At 41.4% G+C, this 15,822-nt stretch overlaps 1 pseudogene; it reads left to right on the plus strand.

Annotated features, from left to right (window-relative positions):
- The first annotated feature begins 5,686 nt into the window (after nt 1–5,686).
- The window catches only part of LOC142903137 (uncharacterized), a 29,028-nt pseudogene continuing 18,892 nt past the window's right edge, over nt 5,687–15,822 (plus strand).

Genomic DNA, 15,822 nt, shown 5'->3' on the forward strand with positions numbered 1-15,822 from the left:
CCCTTCTCACCTGTCTAAGCACAACAGATAACACACACGTTAACGTCCGCAACGACGGTTCGCTCCACATAGGTCTCACGAGCCACTTGAGAGACCTCTCTAGCGTTATTCCCCGGGGCGAACACAACCTCCACTGGTAGAAGTGGGTAACTGCACCCTGCTCACTGATCACTCTCACACACGCCACAAACCACAACAAAAGCAGGAACAGTGCTTTGCCACAATTATGCTACATAAACACGTCCTGGTCCCCTCTGGATCCTCTTTTCCGGTCCTCGCGATCACTCTCTTGGCTGCGGTGGGCATGGTTCTGCCCGCGGTGTCTTCCTTTGTCAGGGCATTCTCTGGCCCAGTGACCCATGCGGCCGCAGATGTGGCACGCCCCCTTTTCGCCTGTGTCTCCGCTAGTCGCCCTTCGTCGGTTGTCGTTGTTCCTGTAGGGCCGTCTCGCCGTGTCACTGAGGTGCTTCATCATGGTGAGGGAGGCACGCTTTATCTTCTTGTCCTCTGCATCGCTGGCCTCCTGCAGAAGCCTCTCAGCGTGCACTGCATGACGTCGGACCTCTGTCAGCCGGGCATCTTCAATCCCCACGCAGCAGCTTCTGTTAACTGCTTTGGCGATCTGGGGGAGCAGCCCTTGTCTGAAAGCAGTGATGAGGCTGGCCGTTTGGTTGACGGCAGTCCTGATGAACGTGGCGACGCTGCGGCGTCGGTGCTGGAGTGCGCAGGGTTGTACGGTGGTAGCGTTGGATGAGGGCAGGCGGGAGGAGGGAAGACAGGCATGTCCAGGAGAGGGTCCCTCGGGCCTGTAAGAGAAGGATACAAACGATTTGGTGCATTTGAATGCTCGTGTGTGAGTGGCTCCTTTTCTCCCTCCTCTGGGGAGTGTGTGTGAGTGTGTGCACCCTCTGCCGTTATCTCTGTCACCCCTGTGCTCCAGCGCCCAGCGCTGTTCACACGTTTCTTTACTTGTTTCCTGTCCCTGACCTCTGCTTCAGGTTTCCAGAATGAAAAACACCTTTCATGATCTTTGATGATTTGAATCTCCCACCTGTTTGGGTTTTTCATTTTTGTAACATTTCCCTCGGCTATATTCAGTTTATCCCGGAGGTTTCTCAATTCCTCCATACTCAGTGATCCCCCCTCTGGGAAACCATACTTTTCAACCCAAACATCCAACATATCAAGATAATCTGGACCGCATTTTTTCCGCATGTCGTCCACAATTTGTCCCCCCTGGGGAACTGCAGCAGCCACTTTGCTCTGGTTCTTCCCCATCCCTGTCTAGACTTATTACTTGTAGCTGCACAGGCGTCCCTGTGCCCCCTTTTTTTACTCAGGCGCAAAAAGGTAGAGAAAAAATTCACCCCTTCAGTACTTAGTCACCAAAGGTTTTGCCTGCTCAGCCCTCACCAACCTTCTTGGATATCTGGTGAGCGGGACAGGCCCGCGATATGACCTTGACTGGCGCGATATTATGATTTAGCGTACGTTACGCTCAACGTCATTCCGTGCGGCAGGTAAAAAAAAAGGTGGTGTTGTCCCGGGTGTCCCAATTCCATCGCAAGCCGATCGGAGCCGATTATCACCCGGGTCGTTTGTCGGGTTGGTTGACCCATTTTGTCGTGCAACAGCTGCAACTGCAAACTGCAGGCTTCAATTTACCGACGCCTTACACATGTGATGGCATGGAGAATGTGCATTGTAGCAACATCAGTCCCCTCAGAGAGAATCTTCTCCAAAACAGGGCAGATATTTAAAGAGAGAAGAAACAGGATCAGCTGCACAAAGATGAGGCTCTTGGTTTTTCTCATTGTCAATCTTCACTAAAGGACAAAACTGTTATCTGAATGCTGAGTTTTTTTTTTCTTTTTGTTTTACACATTTTAATTTATATTTTGTTGTGTGAGTTTCTGTAAGCGTATGTTGTTTGACTTTACATTTGTGTAGTAGTAAAAAACTAAACGTTTAAAATTGGTAATAGTTATTTAGATAGAGGCACCTAGACCCACCTGTGGGTCATAACACCCCTCTCTTAAGAACTAAACCCTATTAACATACCTACAAACAAAACTAAACAAGAAAAACCTCAGTTCCCCTGAAATAAGAATTCCGCAGCTAGTCCACATGTACACGTGATAACGCATCTGCCAACACATTATCAACCCCCCTTCCTGTGGCAAATCTGGAGATTGAAGTCTTGCAGGAGCAGAGACCACAGCATGTACGGCTGGTTTGATTGCGCATCCTATCCAGGACCACGAGGGCATTATAGTCTGTAAAAACCTGACCCCAAATTAACATCAAGATGGGCATTGTCAGAAGGAGAGCCAAAGCTTCTTTCTTAACTTCCCAGAATTGACTCTGTGTGCGTGCTGCTTACTTGTGGCATGTCCCTCTACTTCTATGTCATGGTGCAAAACTGACGTACGGCGGGGGTGGTCAGAAAACAATAGTGGGTGGCTCTCTTTAATTAATTTAACAATATCATGACGGGCTGATGCAGGCAAATGGGACAAAAACAAGCTTAAGTTAAGTAATTTCAGAGTTTCCCAGGCGCGCCGAATGAACACCGATTTTTTTTCTTTTTTTTTCATGAGCCCTCCCTCCGCCAATGGGCACGGAGGGGGCGGAGGCTCAGGCGACACATTTTTCCTAGCGACGTAACGCCCGGTTCACACTGGACGCGGAAGCGCCACAAAGCGCCGCAAAGTGCAGAGCGCTTCCATTCGGCGCCCATGTTAAGCAATGTAGTAGTTCACACCAGACGCAAACAGGCGCGCGGCTCCCCTCGCGGATCGCGCCATGCATTTAACGTCAGTTCACTGGACGTGGAAGCGAAGCGCCGCCGAGCGCTTCCATTCGGCGCCCACGTTAATCAATGTGGTGGTTGCGCGGCTCGCGGCATGCATTTGTTGTTTCGGCGTCTGCTCTATTTCGTGCGCGAGCCGCGAGCGGTCCTCGTCAATAGTACAGGAAGTCGCTCAATAAAAACGAGAAAATCCGGTGAATTTTCAAAATAAACTAATTTCAAAATTAAAAACCCAATGACAAATTCGATCATATATCATATTTGTATGTTATATTTGTCAGTACATTGTATCAGAGTGCGAGAGACATTAAACACACACACACACACACACAGAGGAAGACTTGATCAAAATACGTCTGTTTGATCCTAGAGATGCCGGTCAATGATCATTATGAAAGAGGTCTTGTCTTGAGATGGACACCTGAGTGCGTGTTTCTATTTATTTACACACACACGCACAAAAGTGAGCTATGGAGCGGGCTGGCTACCATTTCCTTTTTAAAAAGGGTAGCGCAGCAAATGCAGGGCTCCGGCTTTGCGCACCCCTGAACAAATACGTATTCCTTCGTATTTATATTTCTACCTTTTCGTTCACATTTTTTGTAAGTTAGAAGAATTTTAACTTTGTAAATAAAAGCACAGCAAAGACATGTTTTTCTGATTTGTTTTTATTTGGGTAATTTCGCTGTTATTCTGCTGGAAACGGCGTGCAGCGGCACCAGCTTCCTCCACGGTCGGCACTTTAATGAGCGTGTGTATAACTGAAGACATCGTTCCTTTGCAAAACCTGTACACAAACTCTCCCACCAGTCTGCTCCGAACCCGAATCCAACAAGAACGAGAGTTTGGGGTCCGTAGCGACGGCACAAAGCGTAGCATCGAAGTGTTGTTGTAGCCCTCCAACAGCAAACAACGTTCTTGTCTACCTTTTAAAATAACCAGGAGCACAAGAAATAGGGTACACCTTATCTGCAAAGCAAGTAACACGTACATTATGAACTATCGTTCCATATCATAATAGATTTAATATGTCAACCGAAAGCAGCTGACCGGCTGAAAAGACTCACTCCACCCCCTAGTGTTGGGAGGAGGACACGTTCCCGTCAATAATTTGAATTTCTCAGCTGCATGTATACGGGGACCAAGGTGAGAACTCCGATTGGACGAGAAAACCGAATGATTGCTTAGTCCGATTAAGCTCTGCATGTAAACGCACTGATTGATTAACATGGGCGCTGAATGGAAGCGCTCGGCGATTCGCAGCGCTTCACTTCGCAGCACTTCCCTTCGCGGCGCTTCGCTTCGCGTCGCTTCCGCGTCCTGTGTGAACCGGGCGTAACTTTTCAACATTTTGACGTGGCAGACGCGGGATGATCGTTTTCTATCAGGAGTGTGCACTACATAATCTGTATCGGAAAGTTTGCGCTCCACGACATACGGACCAGAAAAACCAGCCTGCAAACCGGAACCGGGTAACGGCAACAATACCAACACACAACGCCTGTCTCAAAAACTCGAGCCACAGCTTTCTTGTCAAACTGCCGCTTCATTTTAGACTGGCTGGCGACAAGAGTTTTGTGAGCAGTTTCACAAGCACGATGCAAGCGTTCACGGAAAAAAAATTACGTAATCTAACACATTATTCTCTACTCGTTTAACATCGGAAAGCCACTTACCCCTTAACAGACGCAAGGGTCCTCTCACCGAACACTAAATCAGCTGGGCTGAACCTGAGGGACTCCCACACATACAATCGACGACTGAAGATACACTTTATGCTGCGGAACCATCACTGTGCTCATTTTAACCCCCCCTCCCCACACACACAAACACACACAAACACACACTAAAATATACAAATTGCAGTAGGTTGGTTTTGTTGCTCTTGGTTGTCCATTAGTTTTTTGAGAGTTAGTAGTAGATAGATCCCTAGATAGTAAGTTTGATAGATGGATAGAAATAGATAAGTTAGTTAAAGTTACACACACGCACACATATATATATATATATATATATATATATATATATATATATATATATATATATATATATATATATATATATATGTATATATATATATATATATATATATATATATATATATATACATATATATATATTAACCTCTTTCAATGAACTCCAACACTGTTAACCCGAAAGTTCATTCTATGTAAAAAGATTGAGTAAATACCACTTTAAAATATTAGTTTTATCACCTTACTCAAAGAGTATGAGTACATGAAGAGCATATGAGACCAGTCATTGAATGTACTCATTTTTCTAAGTTTAACAAACTTGAACTATCAAGTTTTACCTCAGGTGACGTAGTGCCCTGTTGTGATTGGCTCAAATCTCAAGACAAGTCTGGGCTTGTTGGAGTCCGTTTGAGAGCTGCGCCTTGTCTTCCCGCTGTATTTTTTGTCTTCGCAAGTTTTCCTCGCAAAACATTTTCTCCCGGAATAAGGTGAGTTTCCTTTTACATTTTCTTTCTGTGGAACATTGTGGAACAGCATACAACCGTCGCGCTACCTGCACAAATTAACCATATCGTGGCCACGAGATAGTAACGCGTGGGCACGCATTCACCATGTCGTGGGCACGCATTCACCATGTCGTGAGCACGCGTTTATTATCCTGTGGGCATGCGTGCGCACGATGTAGTAATGCGTGGCCACACGTTATTATTATTTTAATCCATGTTAACAGGGTGGCTACGCACTACTCTTGTTTGAAACGTGTATTTGAACGTGGGTAGGTTGACTTTAGCAGATTCTGAGCGTTGAACAACTGCAGCGTTTTTTGTTTTTCCCCCCAGAAAAGCTAGCGACTGTTAGCTACTATATGTTCGCTACAGTTTTGCAGTGTGCTGCAGAGTTTTGTGAAGAATTTTAAAAATATGTGCTTTTGATGAAACGTTTATACCCACTTTTAACAGGGTTGCTGGTAGAAATCTTAAAGAAGAGTTTTTTGGTGTTCTTGATGGTTTTTGCCCAATCTTAATGGACATCTTCAAGAGGAAGACAGGAGGTCGGATAGGCAAACAGTTAGCTGACCTGCTACAACAGACAGCGGTGAGTTCATATTTCTGTTTTCTTCTTCTAACGATATTGATGTTAATAGTGCATACATATTCCAAGAAATAATTTCCCCACCTTCCCTTGTAGTCATTTTCTATATGAACAAATATGATGTTATAAATGTTCATGTCTTATGTCTCTTTGCAGAGCACTGAGCCAACAGCTACGAGATGCCTTATCCTGAGAGGACTTCCCATCTTTCTTGGTGATGATCCATCCATGTTTTTTAAGAGCAGTTTGGTGAGTAAAGTTACGTAATTGCTGTTTGACTCAGTTTTTCTGTTTTCCTATGTTTACCTTATTTGGGATGATGGGTTGTGATAATTAGTATTAATGAAGATGTTTCATTGAACTTTAGTTGATTTTAACAAGATAATGTGTCTCCTTCTGTTAGCAAGAGTAAATTAATTGCTGCAGTTTGGACTGCAAATTATGCAAAAATTCAAAGGGCTTGCATAAATCTAATCCATTGAGGGGCTGATGCTGGAAATTGGATTAATCCAAACATTTCTAATATATTTCTATTATTTTCCCTTATTGACGAACACACACTTAACCCAAAAATAAAATTAAAAAGAAAACGGCTCAAATTAGGCCAGAGGGGAAAAAAAGAAAAAAAAGAATGCGTGCTTCTCTATGGTCAGCACCCTAAACATAATTAACCATTTCTCTGTTTGTACCTTTCACATATCAAATTGTCCAATACACCACCTACTGTCAAGACATGAGATCTACACCACAACGGACAGCTATACACAAACAGACAAAAAATAGCTTGTTCACGTAACATTGTCTAGAACAAGATTACTGTGAATTATGAAAATCACAATATTAATGTAGACCACACAACTGATTACAGATAAATTGCTGTTAACCAGAATATCCTCTTTTTGTATTGTTTCTTCTACAATAGAATGACTCCCTGGACATTCCAGTGGGAATTGTGTGCTATGAGGACACCAGCCCTGAACACCCAGGAAGCTCGGCATCGCCACAACTAAACCCCACAAAAGTGGGGATCATCCTTGAGGGCAGTGTTGTGATGGACACCCTCACCAACTTACCTCAGGCAATGCCTCTTATTTGGCTTTACTTATGCACTCCACCTGCAGTACCCAAAGTGCTTTAAAAACACATTCGTCTTCATTCAGCAGGTGATGCTAAACTTGGGTCGAAGTGAGCTACCTCCCAAAGTTCAGAGGCTGAAAAATGATCTTGCAGTGTAAGCTCATGCCACAATTTGTGATATCTGTCCGAATTTTTTTATGCACTCTGTTCGCACTGCATAGTTTTTTCTCAATGCTGCTGTTGTTAATGCACTTTATATTGTTGTGTAGCAAGAATTTTGTTTTGTTTTTTGTTGTTGTTTTTCAAAACATGGAATGTGAAACACATTCATGCTCATGGCACAATTCTGTATGTTGATTGCTGCACAAATAGACTGCACTCAATGGAGAAAATATTCTTTCAGTTGCTCATTCAGTATGTGATATTTATAGTTTAAAATAGATCTAGTGTTCTACTGAAATAATTCTATTGGACACATGTTAGAAAGTCAAAGTTGGTCTTAATGCCACTCTTCTTGTATTTTTGTGTGGCACACCAAGCATGTTAGTGTTATATTTTTTTATTCTTCTTCTTATTTTTATTTTTTTTAAGAAGCTTGCATTGAAAACACAGGATACATGGTAGAAAGCTGCCATTTCAACATGTGCCCAACTTAATGCTTGCGTGTTGTGAGGCAAAATAAACAAATAAAATAAAGTGCATTGTGTGGTCATTGACAACAGAAGAATTAAATTGCAACTTTCTTATCCAAAATATAATATTTTGAAATTCTATTCCTAGTTTTGATAAAACTAGAATTTTAAGTTCATTTGACTCATTTTATTAAGTTATGACTGTACTAGTTTTGAGTAGACTCCACAATTTTTTTCTATTGTTACTTAATTAAACCATTTAAGTATATATAACTTTAAAATATTAAATTCTGACTATTGCACATTTAAGTTGAGTAAACTCAAACAAAATAATTTTCTCTGCTGTCAATTACTTAAATCGTTCAAGGCAATCACTTGACGAAAGTGGTTTAAGTACAATCAACTTATCCGGGTTAACAGTGAAAACATACATGGTCAAAATCCATATTATTATTATGTTGTTGTTTTTTTTAAATGCTCATACAAAACAAAAAAAAAGTGTCACATCCACTTGTAGTGCATTATTTTTGCCAGCAAGCTTCTCTTGTTACGACTGACCACATTGACCTATATTTTCCATATACTCACCTGAATCAGGTACCCTGCAAGGGCAACGCCCTTCCCCGAGGTGATCGGTGGAGTGACGCGCAACCAGCACGTTACCTCTACGACGAGCTTCCACCCACGGAAGTGCCATAAAGAGGACACGGATTAAATAGTATGGCTTGTCCACCAGAAGGCTGGATTATGGTGTACATAATATAAAACTTTGGCCCAGTTCTGCTTGTATTGCAATGTATTGGTTGGTGTTCCTGAAGTTTCATTTTTCGTCTCTTTTTATTTTTTACATCCATGTTTGTGATGAAATAGTATTATGAATCGCTAGCTCGCATTGCATGCTGGGAAACAGCGTCACTCAAGGAAGTTTTGGCTTCGCTGACACGGTCCTGAAGGGAAGTGGTTTTTAGTGCACTGGAACGGGATGAATGTGTTTAATCAAGCAGTACAAACCTGATTAATTGTCTTAATACTTCACTTCGAATGGCCATATTGTTTCGGATTAGAATTAGATGACAACTTCTTCACAATATTTGCAACTATTCAATTTGACCAGCAGGTGTCAGTAGAAGACGAAATTTCATGTTGACTATTTCCTAATGGAAGTGCTCTCTTTACCTTGGGTTTTTCTCATAATTATTTGAAGTGTAGGCCTGTAGTTGATGAGGAATCACGGTGTGCTAACGCTACTCAAACAGCTTCGATGAAAAAAGGGAGTGTGATTTGGGTTTGTGGTACATTATGACAATCTTGGACTTGCAAGACTGAGGCGACGGTTCAATTCCCATCAACGTGTATTATATATGTGTTATTTAGCTCATCTATTCTACATTTTAAATAGATCACATTTGACATCTCACCCACTGAACACTTACTATTGAACATATTTTTAAACTATGGGCTATTTAGTCTTGTTTTAGGATATAATATAATTCATTGCACAAACTGTCAGGCTAAGTATAGAGCTATAGTCTACTACAATCAGTCGTGCCAAAAAAGAGACATTGACTTTATTTTTCATTTTTATTTTATTGTGTCAGCATTGAACCGTACAACCATGTAGTGTTGTACGGTTCAACAAGAATGCATGGCGAATCAAATCCCAAACAACCTATGAAACAATGAACACGTTTCTATTGCACTTCATTTTATTGAGCACTAGATGACCTCCTCGAGCACTGTGTCATTGAAGCCTTCAGTTATATGGTAAATTAATTCGAGTAATGCTTGTACTCTTTACCTCTGAGTTGAATAGAAAAGATTGAGTGTCATGTTTTTCTAACTATTGAGTTGGAAGATATAAACCTCTGAACATCTCAACCTAGATGTCTGGGCTGTTCTTCTATGTTAAGAAGGTCACTGAATGCTTTGTCTATATCTGCCATCACTGAACTAAGATAGGGATTAATCAGAATCCCAAAGACCTTAGTTATATGGTAAGTTTCACTGGACATTATTCAAACCCTTAACCTCTGAGTTGGTCAGATAAGATTGGGTATCATGTTCAATAACCTCTGAATACTCCAACCCAGACATCAGGCTATTCTTCCATGTTTAATGATCAAACTGAATAGTTTTGTTAATTTATAGAAGCCATCCCTGAACTGAAGACGAATGTCAGATCACGAGAAGTTTATTATTATTGAGTCTATATTCTTAATTGTTAATCAAGTCTTTCTCTCAATCAATGTATAAAAGTAAAGTTATTATTATCAAATGGAGTCAGATTAAATTAATTATTATGTATTTTACTTTGAAATCCTCACCTTGACACCGGAACGACGGAATACGTATTGGGGAGATATTACTATTTGTGTCTAGATATTTCCTCCCCTACAGTTTGGTGACCCCGACGTGATCTCGCGATCGCATTAAGCAGGAAGGCGAGAGAAGTCAATTCCGGTACGTTTAAGTAATGAGGTTTGAATTCCTGTGTGTATACCTACAGTTTCTGTGGTAAGTACAAATTTACGGCAGTTATAAAGACTGAGGGAAAGTTTGAACACACATCATATATAGACACATAATATAGAACGGATCGACATATCCATTGTGAGATCGGAGATCGTAGAAATCCGATGGGGGGAAAAGTTTCATTTCGCAACTCACTAGGACAGGAGTGTGTAGGCATAGATGAGCAGATCATGGACATGGCTGGTTTACGTTTATACAAAACGTTAATTCGTCTGCGCGATCTCGGCGTTGATTTAGAATGGGATAACAGTGAAATTCTTCACTGGTATTCCACAAAGGGAGTTGCACTAAAATCTAAAGGCAAATTTCACGATCTCCCTATCGCAATTGTTTATTTACTCCGGCGCAACGACTCAAAAACCATAACAGAAGGTCGCCGCACTTTAGAGAACATCCGAGATTTTGAAACATTACGCTCCGAAGAAACGAAAAAATTACGCGCACAAATTGATGCATTTGATTATGAAAAAATAAATTTGGCGAGACAAATCGAAACAATGGAGACTGAAACTAAACAGCTTAAACAAAAGCTGAACTTAGACAAACGCTACACTTGCCAACTGGAAGACTACTGTGGCGATGCTGGCTTTCCAGTTGCAGCTATAAAACAGGCTGTTATTAGTTCCAAATGTGTTGAGAATTATGATCAAGACGACAGTGAAGATGAGGATATTACCCTCATCACCGGGTGCCCTGTAACTCAGGTCGACACCGACAATGAAATTCTGACAACCTCCGCAGTTTTCGCAACAGCAGAAAGCCCGCTCTATCCGTCCCTCAGCCGGCGCACCTCTCACTCGAAGCAAAACAATCGAAACCGAATGAAAACTCGTCTCAAAACAGACACAATTCCAAGAAAATCCGTCAATGTTTCAGTCGTCAAAACAGTTACAGATGCGAACAATGGTGTAACCACCATTACCAGAGCATTGTCTTGTGAAGAAACTTCAAAACATCGTGAGGTTATCGGCATCATGCCCCGCCGCGGCCCGTTCCAGAGTTACTGGGACAAACTAATGCTCCAAGCATTAGTTTACAATCTAGAGCCCCGCGATGTGTGGCAGATAGTTTTGCTTACAGTTCCAGAAGAGTTACACTCTAAAATTCCTCAAGAATTGAGAACTGGAACAATCCTTGAAAGACAGCCCGGTGAAACTAACGATGACATTTATAATAGAATAAAAGAAGTTTTGCTTCAGATGAGAGGACCACCAAAGGCCGAGTGGCATAGAATCCTTGATCTTAAACAATCAAGTAGAGAAACATTTGAGACTTTTGCAGAGCGTATGTGGGTGATTTTTAGAGAATACAGTGGGATAGAAGAATGCGATCGTAACCACGAAATTCTCTTACAGATGCTACGCAATAATGCTGGACCACTTGTTCAGAATGCGTTGGCTCTGGGTGGAGACCCACCTCAGAATACATTCAACGCACTCGTTGAATGGGCCACAAAAATAGAGCAGCGATCAAAATTTCTAAAGCCATGCCCTGTAGCGGCAACTCAATGGGTAGCCGAGAGAGACAATAATGTCATTATCTGTGACTATTGTCATCGATCTGGCCATAAACTTGAACGTTGTTTCAAACTGAATGGTGAATTCAGGAAAACAACTCATAAATCTATGCGAAACCATTCAAGAACTTCTCAAACCAGACAGACAACGGCGATTAGTTCTCAAACAGACATCCTCGATGATCTAGAACGAATGAATGACCAAAAATAGGGATGCGTGGCCTCCATTGGGAGCATTGTTTCCAGCAGCAACCGTATAATAGTAAAATCTAATCTTGGAGGCCGATTAGTCGACATATTAATTGACACCGATGCTGCTTGCTCCTGCACGAATATCCCGTTACCTCTGACAGACGAGACCATTCAAATCAAAGGGATAGATGACACACTAATGACAGCGACCCTTACTAAACCAGTCCGACTTGATTTGGGTGCAATAGTGCTAACTGAGCCGTTCTGGTATTTACCAGGAAACAGCGAGGGTACTGTTTTGGGCATGGACATAATGGAAAAGCATGGCTTTATTATTCACTGTTTGGAAAAACAAATTGAGATTGCTCCAGAGAAAACGAACAAGAAACAATCGCTCAGAAACCATGCAAGCATTATGTCCATCACCACCTCTGATCAAGAATTCCAAGCGTGTCAAAACTCCATGTCTGTGATCAAAACCCGAGCAAATGTGCAGAAAAACCTAGATGTACATGAACCAAACAACATTGTTGACCAGTCAGCCAAGCAGGCAGCAATACGTTGCACAGATTTGACATTGGAAATGTCTGATACATCAGCTACAAGAGCCATCCAGACTACACCTATTGACTTAAAACAACAATTCTGGTGGCCAGCAATGGCTGGAGATGTTGACGGTTGGTGTGTTTCTTGCCTTGTGTGTGCTACCTTTAACCCAGGAAAACCTGGCTGCACTAGACTGTGCAGGCCTAATCCACCCAAAGACCCGTGGGGAACACTGCAGATAGATTTCGTTGGTCCACTTCCCAGTGCCAAAGGGGGGTACCGCTCTTGCCACGTCATAATTGACAAATTCACTTGCAACAACACTGCAAGAACATTGGCACAGGCTTTAGCGAACCAAATCATCTCTCTGTTTGGAGCACAGCTTCAAATCGAATCAGTCAAGAGCAGCCATTTCGCAGGTTTTCTTTTTCCATTCCAGGAACTCCAGATGCCAAGAAAGCATCCAGAACAACCTGTATCCAGCTGGGTCAACGAGACCTACTTACCCATAGTTTTAACTGTGGGAGATGGGTATGGAAATATTCTATGGGGCCATACACACCTCACATTACACTTCTTTCAAAACAGTCAGTCAAATGGTCCCCCGGATTAGAACCGGAACAAAATTTTGTAACAACAAAATTTGCTGTAGTGAGGGAACCACCCATCTCCCCACTCTCAATATAACAGATAATATACAAATTTCCACGACCTTACAACTTAGTGTCAACACCAAGACACACCTCACTCCAAAATTTGGCTCTATTTAATTAATGTTTTAAAAGCCGAACCATGGACTAGATCCTAAAAAGTGTTATAACATGAAGGATCTAGAGCAAAAATTACATTTAGCTGCATGCATACAGCTCCACATCATTTTTAGACACATAGTTCATACAGATTTACTATTTAACCAAACTTGCTCCGCAGAAGACCAGCACAAAACTTGAATTAAATCTGGGACATGTTCATTTAACTGTTAGCCTTTTCCTTTTCAATTCGACCGGATTTATTGAACGTGACATAGCTTGCAGAACATTCGCAAAAGATTTACTCACAACTACTAGACAAAAGATTCTGTTTACATAAGACTCTCACACATGCCTTAAATGATTTGATTAATGCTCTGAATTTACATTGATGGTTCACGTCCAAAAAGAATGAAAGATGTTAATTATTCAGAATTACTTTTTATTTTCATTGTACTTTTATTGTACTTTATTAATGTCTACCAATAATTAATGTATTGGTTGTATTGGGTTCTTTGTCACTTTCCCACTTATTCACCCAGAACAGGTTTTTCCAAATTCCATCACCATATAAATCAGGTAATAAAATGGGACCACATCATGGGGTATATGACAGTAAGAGACACTGAGACCTGGTTCACTTCTCGCACATGTTGTCATGAAATTCCCAGTTGTATCATCTGTACTTGTAACACTTTAAAGCCTTTCACGTGGATACGCAGACACCATCCAGGTGTCACACACACAGTGGTGCGTCGCCCGTGAAATGAACTCTTTTTCTTTTGAGCGATTGACCTGTTTTTGCCCGGAGGTCACTGAAAACTTTTCTATGGGTCAAATCTACATCTTGGGCAGAATACCATTGAACCTGGACATCTCTCCCTGGTGGGAGGACATCTTCTACGTGGAAAGCACCCAAGCTCCAACAGACACCATGGACTGTGCTAAAGAGATGATTCTTAACACAGGTTATCATCTCACTGAAGCCCAGGTGCAGGCCAGTTAGCTAAGAGGACAGTGAAAACCTTGTCCAGTCCATCCACACTTGGCTCAATATGCAAACACTTGAGTCACACACTTTGCCCTGGTACTCAGCCCCCTGCAACTACCAGATTTACAAAGACTGAGATGATACTACTATGGATGTGGGGAAGGACTGTCAATTCTCAACTTGACCCCTATCGTTTCATTCTGTGTTCATTTTTACTTTTGATGTTTGTTTTTTCCAGATGGCTCTCAGGGGCCAAAAGGGGGAAACTGTAAGACAGTCAAATCCACATCCTGAAGTGTTTTCTCTAACAATGGAAGTTCTTCAAAGACAGGGGTTACAACTGTATCAATCTCACCTATTGTAATTAACTTACATGATTTACATGTCGCGGGAAAGGAACCCCCGAGGGCCAAAAGGTATCTCCTTGTGTTTGTTGGATTTGCATTCAGGGACTGTCTCTGCCTTTTGTTTAGAACTTTCCTTTGAAATGTTGTGAGTGTCAGTGCGAGAGGTATGAAGGTCTTGGTGATCTATTGTTGCTGTGGAAAATTACCCCTGATGACCAAAAGGTTCCCGAGTAGGAAGAGTTGATCTGATTTGAATCTTTTAAATATGCATTTTAGCAGCGTCTCTGTTCTGGGAGGATATTTAAGGGAAGGAACAAGAATCTGAAGGTCTCTTCTTTTTTCTCTCTCCTTTTCTGGGACCCACTCTCTCTCTCTCTCTCTTTTTCTCTCTCTCTCTCTCTCTCTCTCTCTCTCTCTCTCTCTCTCTTCTTCTTCTTCTTTTTCTTTGACTTCTTGATTTTTTCTACCATCATTTTTACACAACCGGTCTGTTACATTTTTGCTGTATTTTTACTCTGGACATCGCAATAAACTGGTATGTTATCCATTCCCCTTCAATATTAACTTGTTGAGACTTTTGTTTCTATGTGGAGAGCAATCTGACATCAGATATTGATTTAGTCTTCAGTTATATGGTAAATTAATTTGAGTAATGCTTGTACTCTTTACCTCTGAGTTGAATAGAAAAGATTGAGTGTCATGTTTTTCTAACTATTGAGTTGGAAGATATAAACCTCTGAACATCTCAACCTAGATGTCTGGGCTGTTCTTCTATGTTAAGAAGGTCACTGAATGCTTTGTCTATATCTGCCATCACTGAACTAAGATAGGGATTAATCAGAATCCCAAAGACCTTAGTTATATGGTAAGTTTCACTGGACATTATTCAAACCCTTAACCTCTGAGTTGGTCAGATAAGATTGGGTATCATGTTCAATAACCTCTGAATACTCCAACCCAGACATCAGGCTATTCTTCCATGTTTAATGATCAAACTGAATAGTTTTGTTAATTTATAGAAGCCATCCCTGAACTGAAGACGAATGTCAGATCACGAGAAGTTTATTATTATTGAGTCTATATTCTTAATTGTTAATAAAGTCTTTCTCTCAATCAATGTATAAAAGTAAAGTTATTATTATCAAATGGAGTCAGATTAAATTAATTATTATGTATTTTACTTTGAAATCCTCACCTTGACACCGGAACGACGGAATACGTATTGGGGAGATCCTACACATCTCCCCAATACACACAATCCTATTTGTGTCTAGATATTTCCTCCCCTACACGGACGGACATTGAAGACACCTGAGCGTCAAAGGTAAAGAGCGGCTACATGAATGAAAACTGTGGAACT

The sequence above is a fragment of the Nelusetta ayraudi genome, unplaced genomic scaffold (assembly GCF_046127955.1).
Source record: "Nelusetta ayraudi isolate G7.1 ecotype Tasmania unplaced genomic scaffold, CSIRO-AGI_Nayr_v1 ptg000106l, whole genome shotgun sequence".
Lineage (NCBI taxonomy): Eukaryota > Metazoa > Chordata > Actinopteri > Tetraodontiformes > Monacanthidae > Nelusetta > Nelusetta ayraudi.